The 16,992-nt window shown below is 37.8% G+C and overlaps 1 long non-coding RNA gene across 1 annotated transcript; it reads left to right on the forward strand.

Moving 5' to 3' along the window:
• The first annotated feature begins 4,309 nt into the window (after positions 1–4,309).
• Positions 4,310–16,559, forward strand: LOC136838300 (uncharacterized). The gene is made up of 3 exons (XR_010852927.1): positions 4,310–4,397; positions 5,719–6,034; positions 16,459–16,559. It is a non-coding gene; the product is annotated as an uncharacterized lncRNA (long non-coding RNA).
• Positions 16,560–16,992: the final 433 nt, after the last annotated feature.

Here is a 16,992-nt window from a genome sequence, read left to right on the forward strand (position 1 = left end):
CATCAATCGGAACAACTCATAATTCATCCAATTAATAGAGCCGCCTGTATCTATAAAAACCCCTACATTTATCCCATTCACAGACCCTTTTACCACTGGCTTTGACCCTGAGGGTTCGCCCAGAAATCCTTTATCACAAGAAACACCCATCCAGTTATCCTTTACAACTAATCGGTCTTTAGACAATGCTCACCGATCACTAGATCCCCTTGAAAAACCTATTTGAGGAACTTTCTTACCAGAGCTACCAAAATTCTGAAATGTAGGCCTACCATTATACTGTCTCAGAGACTGACAAGACTGCCAAAGATGACCATAACTCCTACAACCACCACAATATTTATCACGGCAAAATCTCGTAATGTGGAGCCTGAGAACTCAGCCCAACCATCGACCTTTGGCTATTCCGAACTTCAACAAAACCCAACCGCGGAAAACCCTGACAAATCTCTGGTCACTTGAACCTCCTCATTTTCGCAGCTTTCCTCTTGTAATCAAATCCATCAACTTATTCTTGGCTGATCACAAATGCAAAATTTCCCAAGTCCTGCGAAAGGACACCCCTTACAGAAAAAAACACAAGAAAAAACAATTTTCCCTGAAAGGATTCCCACACAGCAAGAAACCCACAATGTTAATTCCCGTTAATCTAACAATTAATCCCCAAAATCAAAAGAAAGTACTAATCAAACCCACAATTAAATCCAAAATTAATTAAACCCACAATCAAATCCAAAATCCCATGGGGGAAAAAACGGGAGGGCTGAGCGCACAGCTGACAGCAAAGTAGGTGAATATGAACTTCGAGTCTTCAAGGGCAAACAAAAAAAAGACTCTGTCCCCCCTCAAGTAACGAGAATGGGAATCTACCCCCACTCACGTAAAGAAAACAGGACTCGAGCAAACACATGAGAGAGAGAGAAAGAAAGGAAAAGAATTCGTTCCCACTCCCTTCGGTGCAATACCTCCCCCCATCTACCATCCATGATCTGCCAAAGCACACAAAAAAAAACAGAGTGCAAAACCTCAGACTCTTGTCCGCCTCTCCCATCATCAAGGCAAAGATTGCCAAGTAAGCTTACAGCAACAGCTTCTGCCTTTGCATACACGCACGTATGTACCCAAAATAAAACACGTACATATGTAACTATAAAAAAAACAGTTTAAAAATCTAAGAAATGTAAACACACTTGCATAAGAATGTTTACACACACAGTAACTAAACAAATGTCAAATAAATTATTACCCAATTATCAAAGTCCCCAGAGATAATACAATAATTAAATAATCCCTTTATTAAACCCTAAACGCCGATTCCAACTGCCGATTGCTATATAAAAAACAAAACACATAAGCCATGCCCAAAACTCAAATGCGCTGCCTAGAGGATAGCGAAAAAGACAAGAAATTCCACCCAAACTAATGATGTTGCTGGCACATCACTCAGGGAATGACGTCACTACAGCCACCGCCCGGATACTAGTCGCGATGCCATAAAAAAAAAACCATATTCCAATCGGACACTAAAATCAACAATAAAAAAATAATAACACTTACATACGCCCCTGCTGGACAGTGCGAGAATCCTTCCACCAAAGAAAGAGAGAGAGAGAGAGGAAAAAAAAATGAAACGCACGTTTTCGCGTGTTTTACCACACACAAGAGGTCAAGATACTGCAATTAAATGCACTGCTTACACTGTACATACCCAAACATTCCCCAGTGTGAACTAAAGTCCAGAAATACCTACAAACACACTAAAACCTTGTACCCCGTGACGGATCATTAAACACACACACACTCACGCTAGAGAAAGACTGACTCGAGTACCTTTCACAACACTTTCCTTAACTGACTTGCTGAACCGTCAAAATCCCTGTTCTGAAATGCCAATACTGGTATCAATAAGATAGGTCTCTTTGGAAGCGTAACCTATACCCTATCTATTTACCTACTTGATTATCTATTCATGTCTAACACTGCTGCCAACCCCTGTTATGACCCTATACCCAGGTCAGATAGGGTCATAATCTCTTACTGTATCTGTTTTAAGAACAGCACCATATCAACTTACATCTCTTAAGATTCTGTGGTAGCGGTGACCAGCCCTAGGTCAGCAAATTCCATCTCCCTTGTTGACCCCTCTCACTGAATCTATCCTCAAACAAAGGCCTACTGGAGTTAAACAGTGAGATACAAAACTAAACTTTATATGCAAATTTAACGAAAGTAATTCAGCAAAAGTTACGAATATATAAATGAAAATCATAACTAAAGGAAATTCTGATACACAATCCATCGAATTAATGTTCCTAGACCAACCAATGCTAATGACTAACGCCTTGGTCATCAAATAAAATAAACAGGTCAAAGTCTAGTATATTCCCAATGAGTACATTTTCGACCTCTTACTCAGCCAAACATCTGAAGAAGACAAGCAAAATCTTCTTTAGTTTCCCCAAAACACAAAAAAAAATACAAATATGGGAATTCCTCCCATGTTACTCAAAAACGAGATACATATTGCAGAAATGGAGAAAACAATCTGTAGTTTGGTAAATATATATGATCCTTACCTCGAAACCACAATGTTCAAATCAGCTCTGGTATCGAGCACAACACAAGTCTCACACACTTTTTGAGACTTTTCAAAAGGTTCAAGGTTGGTCTTCTAATGATTCCCTTTAACCAACCTAATCCCTTCACACCTTGGGGCTCCTCCCAGAAGGTGCGCACAAACACCCATTCCTCACCGGAACCTGGACACTTCCGGCGAACGCACGTACAGTGTCATCTCACATAATCCCACGCCTGAAAATCCTGACGTTATTCTTACTTAACAAGGAAATGCGTCAGCTGATAGCTAAACATTCTCTCCAAGATTTTGAGAAAGTTTTCCTCTCCACTTGTTAATACAAGTCTTATAACAACACATTACAAGTCTTATAACAATACATTACAAGTCTTATAACAATACATTACAAGTCTTATAACAATACGTTACAAGTCTTATAACAATATATTACAAGTCTTATAAAAATGTATTTCAAGTTTCTCAAAAAATACATTTCAAGTTTTTAAAAATGCATTTCAAGTTTTAAAAAATGCATTTAAATTTTATAAAATGCAATGAAACTTTTATAAACATGCAATTTTAAAAACTGCAGTTCAAGCTTTTTATAAAAATGCATTGTTAGTATTAGCAAAAGATGGTAACTCCCCATCCCCCTCCCATTATCTAGGCACAAAAGCTATACCAAAATAAACTAATCTACAAAAAACCTCCAATAAAAAAATTTGCTTGTATTATTTCTGTAACGAGATAGAGAGAGAGACGCCACTAATTTAAAATTCCGCATGTGTTGAATCCTTGTAGTTTTGTGTCGATCTGGACTGAAGAAAGTAGGTTGGAGCATAGTCATAATTACTGGTTTTTTTGTGTTTTAGAAATTATTGATTATTGGGGACATAATGGCCCAGAAAGTGACACCATAGCGAAACCTAGTCAGTTCTGGCATTACTAGAAAACATTTGACCGGCAGGATTCAACCCATGCATTAGCTTACAACGCATGGTAGCCTAGGCAAGCAGTCTAGTAATATTTTCTTCAAACATGGCAGTGTCTGTTGCTAGGGAAGAATGTTCTCGTAATTAAAAAAATTCTCCGTGATGTCATTCTAAGGGCAAATAAAACGCGTTTATCCGATTTCCATTTCCTTCACAAAAATAAGGCCATTTTCCGAGGCATAAAGAACAAATTAAAATTATTTATCATTATTGTTTTGCATTATGAATATGAATACCAATATTCGGAAGTAAAGAGTACACTATGGATTATTTTTAGAATAAAAGAACTGTTTAAAATGGATTCCTATAATCTCAGTCCTCCTCAAAATGCATACCCTACCTCTCAGATCAACAAGTTTTGCCCATAGTTATTGCAAGTATGCTTGCCGGACGAGATCATGGCTGTACCACTAATTTGCTTGTTTGGGGTGACTCATCTTTAGAATTTCACCGTACATTTCGCCAATTTATCGTTTCCTCTTGCATTGTAGGTATATCTGCGATTTTTATTTTTGTACTATAACTGTATCTGTACTTAACTTTTTTCTACGACAATTCATATGCTCATTTGACAATGAATCTTTTTTAAAAATCTTTCGGGAAACTGTTGCTATACAACCAGCCAATGAGAGTATCGCTTTCAAAGCACAAAAGACTTCAGCCAATGAGAGAACGCGATAGTTGGGGCCAGTGAAGGCCTCTGATTGGCGAAGAGAAAATCTTTGATGACTTATGAGCAGTTCCTAGACAGCCATATTGGTGTGTGGAAGGTGTTTTCTAAGCTGGCCATTTTCAACATTTGTATCCATTGTTATAGACTGCAGTATTTGGTAAGTAATTGGCCTATTTGTGATATTAATATTAAGCATATTTGGTTAAATGTTACAAATATGCTTAAATGTAAGGAGGCCAGCATTCATCAGGCCATAGATAGGCGTTTATGATGTGTGAGCTAGAATCCCAGGCTAGGCAAGTTCTTCGTGCATCAGCGTAGGCATACTTTCAAAAAGAACCCGTCATCGTTGATCCTAGCCGCTGGATAAGGTGACAATGAAAGGCAGGTCGATGTCTTACTTAGCAAGCTCCTTGCATAAAATTCCATTTTTTCCATCACATATTTATGCCTTGCACTGCACGTAAGTTTACGGTTCCTTTTACTGATTCGGATACTCTTTGGTAGGATTTATTTTTAATACAGCCTCTTGCATAATCATACACGCGATAAGTCGTGTTTGTATCCTTTTTGACGCCCATAATCAGAGAAAGACAGATGGTGAACGTAAACCCCTTGCACCAATCCGCCAAGATTCTTAGCAAATTTTGGTAAAATTTTGGTAAGGCAGCGTAGGGGTTAATCACTAATTGCCACTCATCAGGTCTTAGGACTTATGTGCGTGTTGAAATTCAAGGCAGCTTTTTCCGTGTACTCGTCAATGATATTGTTGGGCTATCAGTTTTGCGAGCGTAATGAAATTGTTAGGCTGTATGTTCCATACTTTAAATGAATTGTTTAGGCTGCAGGTTCTGAGTTGATACAGAGTTTTTTTATAATAAAAGTTGACGTTTACAGACTGAATCCTCACTGGTTAATACTCTATTTTGTGACCTGAAAGCGAGGGATTTAATAGGTCGCCCCATGAACACGTGACGCGTTTCAGGCATTACGGACTTTAAATCAGGTCCCTTGAGCACGCTCGTTCTTTTGTGGGTTAGCTTTTCAGGAATTTTACTGAAACAAGGCACCATTATTATAAGTTTAAGTAACATAGAAATCCTCCATCGTGGTCTGTTCTAGAGTGGTGACTTGCAAAAATGAACCGAAGAAATTCACAGTGGACTCAGTGCATGGTTTTTTTGTTATAAAAATGCGGGCGCGCAAACACGTGCTGAAGTCGTTGCAAAATATCATGGAGATGTGTTGTAAATAAATAGACTAATAACAATTCATTTTAGTTCTAAAAGTTTCACTTGGAAAGTTATTCGGCCGATTTGGAGGGTTGTTTCCAATACTTTTTGCCATACACTTTGTATTTTTCATTTACCCCATATTGTTTCAGCTAGCAGTTATGAGTGATTTTCTCCAATTTTATTGTGTTTTTACTTAAAAATTGACATTATAGCTCGTTAACCATTTTATTTTCCTCATTGCAGATGTCAGACGCTGAGGATGAAACCTTTCCAAGCTGAGGATGAAACCTTTCCAAGATGAGGATGAAATCTTTCCAAGCTGAGGATAAAATCTTTCCAAGCTGAGGATGAACTATTTACAAGCTGAGGATGAACTCTTTCCAAGCAGAGGATGGAACTCTTTCCAAGCAGAGGATGACCTCTTTCCAAGCAGAGGATGACCTCTTTCCAAGCAGAGGATGACCTCTTTCCAAGCTGAGGATGAACTCTTTCCAAGCTGAGGATGAAATCTTTCCAAGCTGAGGATGAAATCTTTTCAGGTCCTCATTGACATCTTTAGGTGAGTACATGGTTAAATCTCATTCGTTCAAAAATCTTCGTTTATCAGTTATATTTTTTTTCCAGTTAGGACAGACTGCAGTGGATTTTTCAACTTATTCCAGTTAATGGTGGGCAGTTTAGTGTTAGATACAGCGAAACACATCAAAACAAGGTCGCAAATAAAGGAAATTATTTCTATTCACATATGGGGCTCTTGTACTTAATTCTGGGCCGTTAGAAAGGTATGAGGGTTCTAAGGGAACATCTTTCTGTTAACTGGTGAGCTAGCAATGCAAATCTGGGTGACAGACGATTCCCACCCCACACCCTTTTTTTGTAATACTAAAAGAATGATCTAGAAAGTACATGACCTGGAGGCAGTTGTGAGCAAGAGGGACGGATTGTTTGCTAAACTACTTGTATTTCTGTATAAGACCTGCAATAATCATTGTAGATAATGTATTGCGGCAATGTCCTTATCAGAAACCTGTTAGTTTTTTTGTTTTTTTTCATGTAGGTTGCTGTGCAGAAATAATGCTTTGATGACCTGGATTTCCAGCCGTTTAACTGGTCAGCTTTATAAAGTAATGGGCTTAATGTCCTCAGGTCAGTCACAAGAATGTGAAGGTTATCAAAAAGTTTTCCCTGCTGTTCATGTAGGTTGCTGTACAGAAATAATGCTTTGATGACCTGGATTTCCAGCTGTTTAACTGGTCAGCATTTACTTTATAAAGTAATGGGCTTAATGTCTTCAGGTCAGTCACAAGAATGTGAAGGTTATCAAAAGGACGCCTGCTGTTCATTTATTTTTTTAATGTGCAGAAATAATGCTTTGATGACCTGGATTTCCAGCTGTTTAACTGGTCAGCTTTATAAAGTAATGGGCTTAATGTCTTCAGGTCAGTCACAAGAATGAAGTTGTTATCAAAACTTTTTCCCTACTGTTCATGTAGGTTGCTGTACAGAAATAATGCTTTGATGACCTGGATTTTCCAGCTGTTTAACTGGTTTCAGCTTTATAAAGTAATGGGCCATTTAATGTCTTCAGGTCAGTCACAAGAATGTGAAGGTTATCAAAAAGTTTTCCCTGCTGTTCATGAAAGGTTGCTGTGCTGAAATAATGCTTTGATGACCTGGATTTCCAGCTGTTTAACTGGTCAGCATTATAAACTCTTTCCAATGGGCTTAATTTCTTCAGGTCAGTCACAAGAATGTGAAGGTTAGGAAAAAGTTTTCCTGCTGTTCATGTAGGTTGCTTTCCAAGCAGAAATAATGCTTTGATGACCTGGATTTCCAGCTGTTTAACTGGTCAGCTTTATAAAGTAATGGGATGAAATGTCTTCCAGGTCAGTCACAAGAATCTTTGAAGGTTATCAAAAAGTTTTCCCTGCTGTTCATGGTTTAGGTTGCTGTGCAGAAATAATGCTTTGATGACCTGGATTTCCAACTGTTTAACTGGTCAGCTTTATAAAGTAATGGGCTTAATGTCTTCAGGTCAGTCACAAGAATCAAAACAAGGTTATCAAAAAGTTTTCCCTATTCTGTTCATGTAGGTTGCTGTGCAGAAATAATGTTTTGATGACCTGGATTTCTTTCTGTTTAACTGGTCAGCTTTATAAAGCAAATGGGTTTAATGTCTTCAGGTCAGTCACAAGAATGTGAAGGTTATCAAAAAGTTTTCCCTGCTGTTCATGACCTAGGTTGCTGTGCAGAAATAATGCTTTGATGTGGATTTCCAACTGTTTAACTGGTCAGCTTTATAAAGTAATGGGTTTAATGTCTTCAGGTCAGTCGGCAAGAATGTGAAGGTTATCAAAAAGTTTTCACTGCTGTTCATGTAGGTTGCTGTGCAGAAATAATGCTTTGATGACCTGGATTTCCAACTGTTTAACTGGTCAGCTTTATAAAGTAATGGGCTTAATGTCTTCAGGTCAGTCACAAGAATGTGAATGTTATCAAAAAGTTTTCCCTGCTGTTCATGTAGGTTGCTGTGCAGAAATAATGCTTTGATGACCTGGATTTCCAGCTGTTTAACTGGTCAGCTTTATAAAGTAATGGGTTTAATGTCTTCAGGTCAGTCACAAGAATGTGAAGGTTATCAAAAAGTTTTCCCTGCTGTTCATGTAGGTTGCTGTGCAGAAATAATGCTTTGATGACCTGGATTTCCAACTGTTTAACTGGTCAGCTTTATAAAGTAATGGGCTTAATGTCTTCAGGTCAGTCACAAGAATGTGAAGGTTATCAAAAAGTTTTCCCTGCTGTTCATGTAGGTTGCTGTGCAGAAATAATGTTTTGATGACCTGGATTTCCAGCTGTTTAACTGGTCAGCTTTATAAAGTAATGGGCTTAATGTCTTCAAGTCAGTCACAAGAATGTGAAGGTTATCAAAAAGTTTTCCCTGCTGTTCATGTATGTTGCTGTGCAGAAATAATGCTTTGATGACCTGGATTTCCAGCTTTTTAACTGGTCAGCTTTATAAAGTAATGGGCTTAATGTCTTCAGGTCAGTCACAAGAATGTGAAGGTTATCAAAAAGTTTTCCCTGCTGTTCATGCATGTGTTGAAAATATCGATGATATTTAAAAGCTCTCGTGTGTATTATTAAACTTATAAAACCCTAATTGGCTGCTTTCTCAGAATAGTTTATTTATTTCCCCATGTATCTCTTTCCATTTGCTTCTTTGCTATCCCAAAGATTTTAGTTTAATATTTGCTTAAATACTTTATGCGACATCAATGGGTGATACTTTCTTCTTGATTTTGTCAATCAGCGTCAAGTCTGGTCTATTGGCACGTATCACCCTATCTGTTCTGAAACCATAGTCCCAGAGGATCTTTGCCTGGTCGTTTTCTATCACTCCCTCCGGTTGGTGTTCGTACCACTTATTACTGCAAGCTAGCTGGTGTTTCATGCACAGGCTCCAGTGGAGGGCTTTTGCAACTGAATCATGCCTCTTGTTGTAATGGTTCTGTGCAAAAGCCGGACATTGGCTTGCTATGTGGCTTATGGTCTCGTCTTTCATATTGGACTAATGCATATGGGTGAGATGTTATTTCCATTTATTGTTCTTTGGACATACCTGGTTCTTGGGACCTGATATTGCGCCGCTTTTAGCATTCCTTCTGTTTCCCTCTCGAGTTCTTCCCTCTGTAGCCATTGGTCTGCCTCATGTACTATCCGTGCATTGGTTTGCTGTGCCATTTCTCTGTTCTGTTTTTCATTCTCCTGTCTCTGTATATTTCTGGGTCTTCGTCTATATTTATCAGTCCTTCTTCCCATGCACTCCTTAGTCACTTGTCTTCACTGGTTTTCAGGTATTGCCACAGTACTCTGCTCTCGATGTTGACGCAGTCCTCTATGCTTATAAGACCTCTCCCTCCTTCCTTTCGTGTAATGTATAGTCTGTCTGTATTTGCTCTTGGGTGTAGTGCTTTGTGTATTGTCATGCGTATACTAGTTTTCTGGTCTATGCTGCGGAGTTCAAAATTCGTTCACTCCACTACTCCTGTGCTGCATCTGATTACTGGTACTGCCCCTGCGTTTATGGTTTCATCATGTTTTCTTCATCTCTTGGTGTTTTATATACTCTCCCTCTACCATTCCCAGGTATTTGTATCATGTCTCATATGTGCTTGATGCTCTTCCCGTCGGGTAGCTTTATCCCTTCAGTCCTTATCACTTTGCCTTTTTGTATGTTGACCAAGGCGCATTTTTCTATTCCAAACTCAGTCCGGATGTCCCCAGAGGCCCAGATTCAATCCTTACATTCTGGTTTAGGGTATCTATTTTCTTGATAATCTTTCCATACAGCTAGATGATGTCAATGAACATCAGATGGTTAATTCTGTTGCCTCCTTTCTTAAGTTGGTACCCAGCATCCATGTTCTGCAGTACTTTGTCATGGGAAAAATCATGGCTACTACGAAGGGTAGTGGGGACAGTGAGTCGCCTTGAAAGATTCCTCTCCTGATGTTAACGTCTGCTAGTCTTATCCCAGAGCTTGTAAGAAGTGTATTCCAGTTGCGCATTGTATTTTTTTAGGAAGCTGATGGTGTTTTCATCTGCCCCATATATTTTCAGGCATTCTGTTAGCCACGCGTGCGGTATCATGTCGAGGCTTTTTTTTTTTTTTTTTTTTTTTTTTTTTTTAGTCAATCTGTGCCATGCTTAGGTTGGTTCTCCATTCTTCATTACCATTTTGTCTATCAGGAGCTGGTCTTTGTGCAGCTACACTTCCTTCTGCACCCTTTCTGTTGGTGGTGGATGGTATTTGTATCTTCTAAGTAGTTGTATAGCCTTTCACTGGTGATAGCTGTTATTAACTTCCACATTATTGGTAGGCAGGTGACAGGCCTGTAGTTACTTGCTATATTTCCCTTGTTCTTGTCTTTCTGTACTAAGGATGTTCTCCCTGTGGTCATCCATTTGGGCGCATGATGGTTTGTGATACATTGCTGGAGTTGTTCTACTACGCGTGGGTGTATGGCCTTGGAAGTTTTCGAGTATCCATGGACTTCATCGGGACCTGGGGCTTTCCAGTTGGGCATTCTTCTGTTGGTGTCTGATTGTGTCTGTCGTGATCTCAGTGAGTCTTTTATTCTCCCCATTTCTTCTGCCCTGACTTCCTGGATCCATGTTGCATGTTTGTTGGGTGATACCGGATTGCTCCATTTGTTTTCCCAGTCTCTTAGTTGTCTATACAGGCTTTTCTGGTTGGTTCCCACGAGTTTGTTCTGCTGGTATCTCTTATTATTATTATTATTATTATTATTATTATTATTATTATTATTATTATTATTATTATTATTATTATTATTCGGCATATCTTTTGACCCTTGCGTAAAATTCCTGAATGGTTTTTTTATCGTTTGTCACCAACTTCAACAAAACAGTACTGTACTAGTCTTCGTCTCACTAAAACGTCCACTTAAACAGTTCGTAAGCAGAACAGTAGTGGCCTCTGCTCATCGGCTTGCTGCTTTGCTTTTAAACATGCAAAAGATTCTCTCTCTCTCTCTCTCTCTCTCTCTCTCTCTCTCTCTCTCTCTCTCTCTCTCTCTCTCTCTCTGTGTGTGTGTGTGTGTGTGTGTGTGTGTGTGTGTGTGTGTGTGTGTGTGTGTATGTATGTATGTATGTACGTATGTAATAAAAGCTAAGTTTTGAAAATCCCTAAGTAATGAGCATGAGTGCTTGGATCAGTGATGACCTAGACCTAGTCTCAGGATTCTGGAATAAAAGTGGGTCGTAGGGACAAAATGTTCTTTATCACGTGCCTTTAGCCACTGGCATCATCACTCTGTGCATTGATCTTAAATAAGTTCCTCATAGTTTCTCCTCACCCAACTGTCCAACTAATAGAATTTGCATTTACCCAATTTTCACTTTGTTCAAGAATTAGTCTGGCGGGCAAGCCCAAGTGTTGTCTGGAAATGAATCTCAGGTCAGGTTGACATATATATTGCCACAACTAATGAGGGGTCGTTCTGAGGGTTTTAGGGTTTCTGAAAGGTGCGTTGTGTGATGTCATTTAAGGGCCGTGACCATCATATTTTGTCACTTGAAGTCATGTCATTTCAGTAATATAAAATCTGAAATAATTATTAGGAGGAGTTCGAAATCTGCTTCAAATCTCTGAAAGGATTGACATGAGAACTACTGTCACCGTCAGGAAAGAAAGAAACTGAATCATGTTGCTTTTCTTCTGCTGATGATGTTTAGTCCTATAAGGCTTTGGAGGGGTTTAAGGGGTGTTTGACAGATATGAAGAGTAGGTATAAAAGAAAAGCTTCCTGTTTTATCACCTGTTGTGTCTTGTAATATTAAGTAAGGTATTTTTTTTAAGTTTTCCAAACCTTTTCAACGCTTGGGGCCTTTACTGTACAAAATCAGTTACCTTGCTAGTGTTTTGTTGCCATTTGGATTCGTTTTCGGTTTCTTGTATCAGATGTTAATTGTCGGCAGTCCTGATTGTTGTTGCTTCTGGATTCGACACTTTAAGTACTTGCTCATGACTTTTTTAGGCCTTCTGGCTAAAAAATATTAAAATGCCGAATTACTGAGTTTCTCAGTTACCGAAACTATCATGATTTAGGTAATCAAATAACGGACAAAGATAGTCGAAACTATCATGTATTTTTATCTCGGTTTGGTAATCGAAAAATCGTAAAGTAATACTGGTCTAGTATTACAAAAACATTTTGATGGGTTTTAAAGAAAACGGTGGGTCCTTTATATCAAGATTCGAAATTAGACTACAGTCTGTTGTTTGCAAAAGAGTAAATAATTTTTCGGATCGTATCGGAAACATTTTACGGTTTTATTTACGATAAGTCGATAACAAAATGTCATTTTCGAGCTTTTGACCTCTATCCACAGTTGAATTTATTATAGTAAGCTTTTAAAGCATTTAGCCTAGTATTTTTTTTAGAATAAAGGTGAATTCATGATGTAAAACTGTTCTCTTAATTCGCCGATCTGATGCCGGATTGTAAGGCAAGAAAGAATGAAAAGAGTATATAAATAGAGAGCATCGGAGCTCAATAGCAAAATGTCAACTAACGTAACTCAATATTACTTCAGCATGATGCAATACGATCGAACTGAACGCGTCCAGCCAAGATCTCGTTATATAAACATCTGTATATCATAACATGCTTTGACATTTCAAATCTTGGTTATCAAAACCACTGTAGTTGTCTATTTTAAAAACAGTGAATAACTTCCTGCTGACTACTCTTGTGGCCTCCTGCTTATAAAATTATTTAAATCCGGAATTAATGTCAGAAATACTCTGATATATAACCGCAAAGGTATGGCACACTTGTGCAAAAATAAATATCAGGTCCTTAGACAGGAATTTTTTATTTAATTTATCAAACGTCAGACTTTATTAACATTTTTATTTTTATGGACTGTGGGGTAACACAATATGAGCGCCTTTGAAAAACTCTTTTTCTTAGATTTCAGCTAGCCAACCCACAAATCTTTCAATCTTTCATGTACTGTATATGTAATAGCTAATGAAATTAATCTCTCCCATTGGCCTGATTTTATCATATTCTGAATCCAGTCATGCAAAGCCTTCATTTTCTTTATTACATCTGTCGTTTCCAGCATCGAATTGTTATTAGTCACTCAATTTATTCGTTTTTTATGAACTCGAAAGAAAACGGTGGGTCCTTTAGATCGCGGACTACAGTAATTGTTTCGTATCGGAAACATTTTAAATTTATAGTAAAAAGTAGTATTTTTTTAGAATATTAAGTAAAACTTGTAAGGCAAGAAAGAATAAGAGAAAATGAGAAGCAAAATGTTTTTCACTAGATCTGCTGTATATCGAATTTCAGTTATCAAAACCTTTTGAACAGTGAATAACGGCCACCGGAAATAGGTATGGTATCAGTATTTTTTATTTAATTTATCAAATTATTAACATTTTTTATTTTTATGGACTGTGGGTAAGGAGTACCTTTAGATTTCAGCTAGTGGTAAATATCATCGTAAGCCTATCATCCATTCTCTTCCATTGTGCCTTGCAGTAAATTTATGAAAGTTTATTACTTTAATTTTTCACTAACGCGAAAGTTTTATATTCGTCTTCGTTCAAGTATAGCCTATCATCCAATTGGACTTCGTAGCAGAAGCTATACAATAGTTGCCTCTGCTCAGCCCCTTTGTTATGGGCTTAATAACTACACTTTGCTTTTAAAAATGTTCATGGATCTCTCTCTCTCTCTCTCTCTCTCTCTCTCTCTCTCTCTCTCTCTCTCTCTCTCTCTCTCTCTGTGTGTGTGTGTGTGTGTGTGTCTGCTTAGTCAAGGCTAATGACACATTGGTTTCGGAAGTCTTAGCCCCTAGTTTGTGTAGTAAAAGCGAACTTTTCAAAGTCCGCCAACATTAAATGTTCGATTCTTGATATACTATATCTGATTTAGTTACTAATTATCGTACAGCCAAAAATGGACCCAACTTGATCAGGATGAGTAAATTTCCATATCAGTTTCCATATTTTTTGCTGTTTTCAAAGCTTACTTTCTTAATTTTGATGTGTAAACGTCAGATCTTAGACATTGCATCGAAATCTAATTTCATCGCCTGTAGAAGAAAGGTGGGCGTTTGTGCCTGGCTCGATGATCATCACAGTTTCAAGATGCTGATATAAAAACCGGTCGTTGAGACTGAAAGGTCCTTTGTCACATGCCTTTGTTCCACTAAAAGCAGCGCTCTAAGCACTGAATATGAAATTAGTTCCTTTAGTCTCCTCTCACCTAGCTGTCCAACTACTTGAACTTGGCATTCACCCAATTTTTATTTCTCATTCAAGAATTACTTTTTCTGGGGGGAGACCAAATTGTGTCTGGAAATTGATCATTCGTCTGGTTTAAGTATTGCACCAGCAGTGATACTGAAACAGGTAATTTTGATTGTTTTTGGTGAATGTTGCTCTGCGAGATATTACGGGGCCTCGACCGTCCGTTGACTAACCGTTTTGCTTTGCAAGTGGTAGATGTGGTAACTTGGTTAGTCCCCTATCCACGAAGTCGGGGTCTATTTTCTCTAAGCTTGCCCTGTGTACGTCTCTGTCTTTGTTCCTCCTTGTCGTTTATTGTGTTAGCGCTATTATGGATTTGCCAAACTTTGTAGTCATGTACACCATCGGGCATACATGTTTACGTAGGGAGCTCTGTAACGCTGGTTGGTTTTGAGTTCGCATATGACCTAGTGACTACATTGAAACATTTGAAGGGGAATCTAATGTTAATACTGTGATGCTTGTTTGTTTTCAGGCGCATTCTAATTACGCTATATATGAAATCTTAAATATATCTTTTAATATTTGCATCCTATTTTCTATAATATGGACACAGTTACGAAACATGTAAGCCAACCACAATTAATGTTTGTTTGGAAGCTTTCTCTCTCTGTCTTTCGTTTTTTTTCGTTGAAACTTTGTAAGGAACATTAAAATCAGTACTAATTTTCGTTGAAACTTTGTTAGGTACATTAAAATCAGTACTTCAAATACAAGTCACATTTAGTGAGAATGACGTCATAGGATATGAGGTTGCATAAGTTCAACAACGCTAAATCTCGTCTCACTGCGGTTTTGCTTAATCAGGGTTGGGTAGGGTGCAGACAGAAGTCTATTCCGCTAAGAGAACATTAAAAGTCAAGCTATAACCAGTTTGCCTTTTACAAATCACACTAAAAACCGCCATGTAAAAAACCGAGAGACAAAACCCGCCTCCTTTAACAATAACATTTACTGTCTAGTGAAGTTAGTTATTTTTACACTAGAATGTCAACGATCATAATAATACACAGACCAGAAAGTGTTTCATATGCAGTAAAAGTAGCAAATATAATGTATAGCACAGTATTACGTACTGAAACGCTATTTCGCAGAATTTCAATTATCAGATAATACGCACCAAAACAAACCGTTGATTTAATTGATACCAAATATTTCTTCAGTTGTTCAAGGACGGGACTATTCGTTCGAGCTGTTGAAACTAAAAAAAAACTAAATTTTGATAAATGGCAAGAATATCTGCAATCAACACTACTTCGTAACTGAATAGTTATGAATTTAGTGTTAGAGCAGTCTAAGATACTCTTGCGATTTGTTAAAACGAAGTTTTAAAAAGTTTCAATAGCTCGAAGGAATAGGCTAGTCCTTTAAATCAAAGGATTGTTTTGGTGCGTATTAGATAATGAAAATTATATGTGAAGCGTCTATTTATTACGTAACATTGTAATATACATTCTTTTGCTAGATGTTTTTTACTGCATTTGAAAAGTTTTCTGGTTTGCGTTTTTATATTATATGGCACTTGCCCCATTGACACATTCATTAGTTTATCAAAACAAACATTGTAATATAAAATTTTTTGCTAGATGTTTTTTACTGCATATAAAAGTTTTCTAGTTTGCTTATTTAAATTAAACAGGGGTTATATTACACACTTTAGTTTAACAAAACAAACAGGGGTTATATTAGACCTTTTTACTATAAAAGAATATAGGGGTTACATTAGACCTTTTTACTATAAAAGAATATAGTTTGTGGAATTAACAAACAGGGCTTTATTACATATTTACTATTAAAGGAACATAGAGAAGGTGGAATTAGACAAGACGCTGTTTTGTATGACTGTTTATAGCATGGACTTAATGTGAATTATCTGTTGATAGGCAGAAAGACTTGCCAACACCTTTTTCATTATAGGACCCTTCTTTTTAGTGCATCGATTCGAAGGTAACTGCGAACCCCCAGAAAGGTCAAACGAGGAGTATGTTCCGAGATGAAACTTTTCTCTCGAAGTATGTACTTCATGAGGACAATTAGTCCTCGTAACGATGAGGTGTTCTATATTTGGGAAGATCATGCAAGGATTACCTCCGTTTTGCTGCTCCTATTAACGACGTTATTTTTCTTTACAGGACCGTGGACCAAGAGGACTATAACCTTGCCGAGGACTCTGTGAGCAAGAGGATCGCCGGGAAATCATTAATCTGCTAGCCGGTAATCCAGGGCTGTTAAAGATTTCTGGACGCCTCAATTTTCATTCAAATGGATTTTTTTTTTTTTTTTTTTTTTTTTTTTTGCTGAAGCAGTGCAGAAAGTTGTGTCTTCCTCGGTGGTAGTTGGTAATTTTGTATACTTCTGATTGCCAACGTGGGAGAAACTTTACAGCGAACCAGAGGCAACAATCTACGAGGGCCATCCATATTTACACATGGATTGAATTACTAATTGGCCGCAGGAAGCAGTGTCCTCGGTAGTTGTTGGTAATTTTATACTTCTGATTGTCAACGTGGGAGAAACTTTACACTGGACCAGAGGCAACAATCTGCGAGGGCCATCCATATTACGCAGAGATTGTTTTTCTAATTATTGCTGTATGTTGTGAAATCTTAACCGGTCATCTTGGGGTTTAAGAACCACGACGGTTAAAATTCTTCAAGATTTCCTAT

This window comes from Macrobrachium rosenbergii, chromosome 4 (assembly GCF_040412425.1).
Source record: "Macrobrachium rosenbergii isolate ZJJX-2024 chromosome 4, ASM4041242v1, whole genome shotgun sequence".
NCBI classification, from domain to species: Eukaryota; Metazoa; Arthropoda; class Malacostraca; order Decapoda; family Palaemonidae; genus Macrobrachium; species Macrobrachium rosenbergii.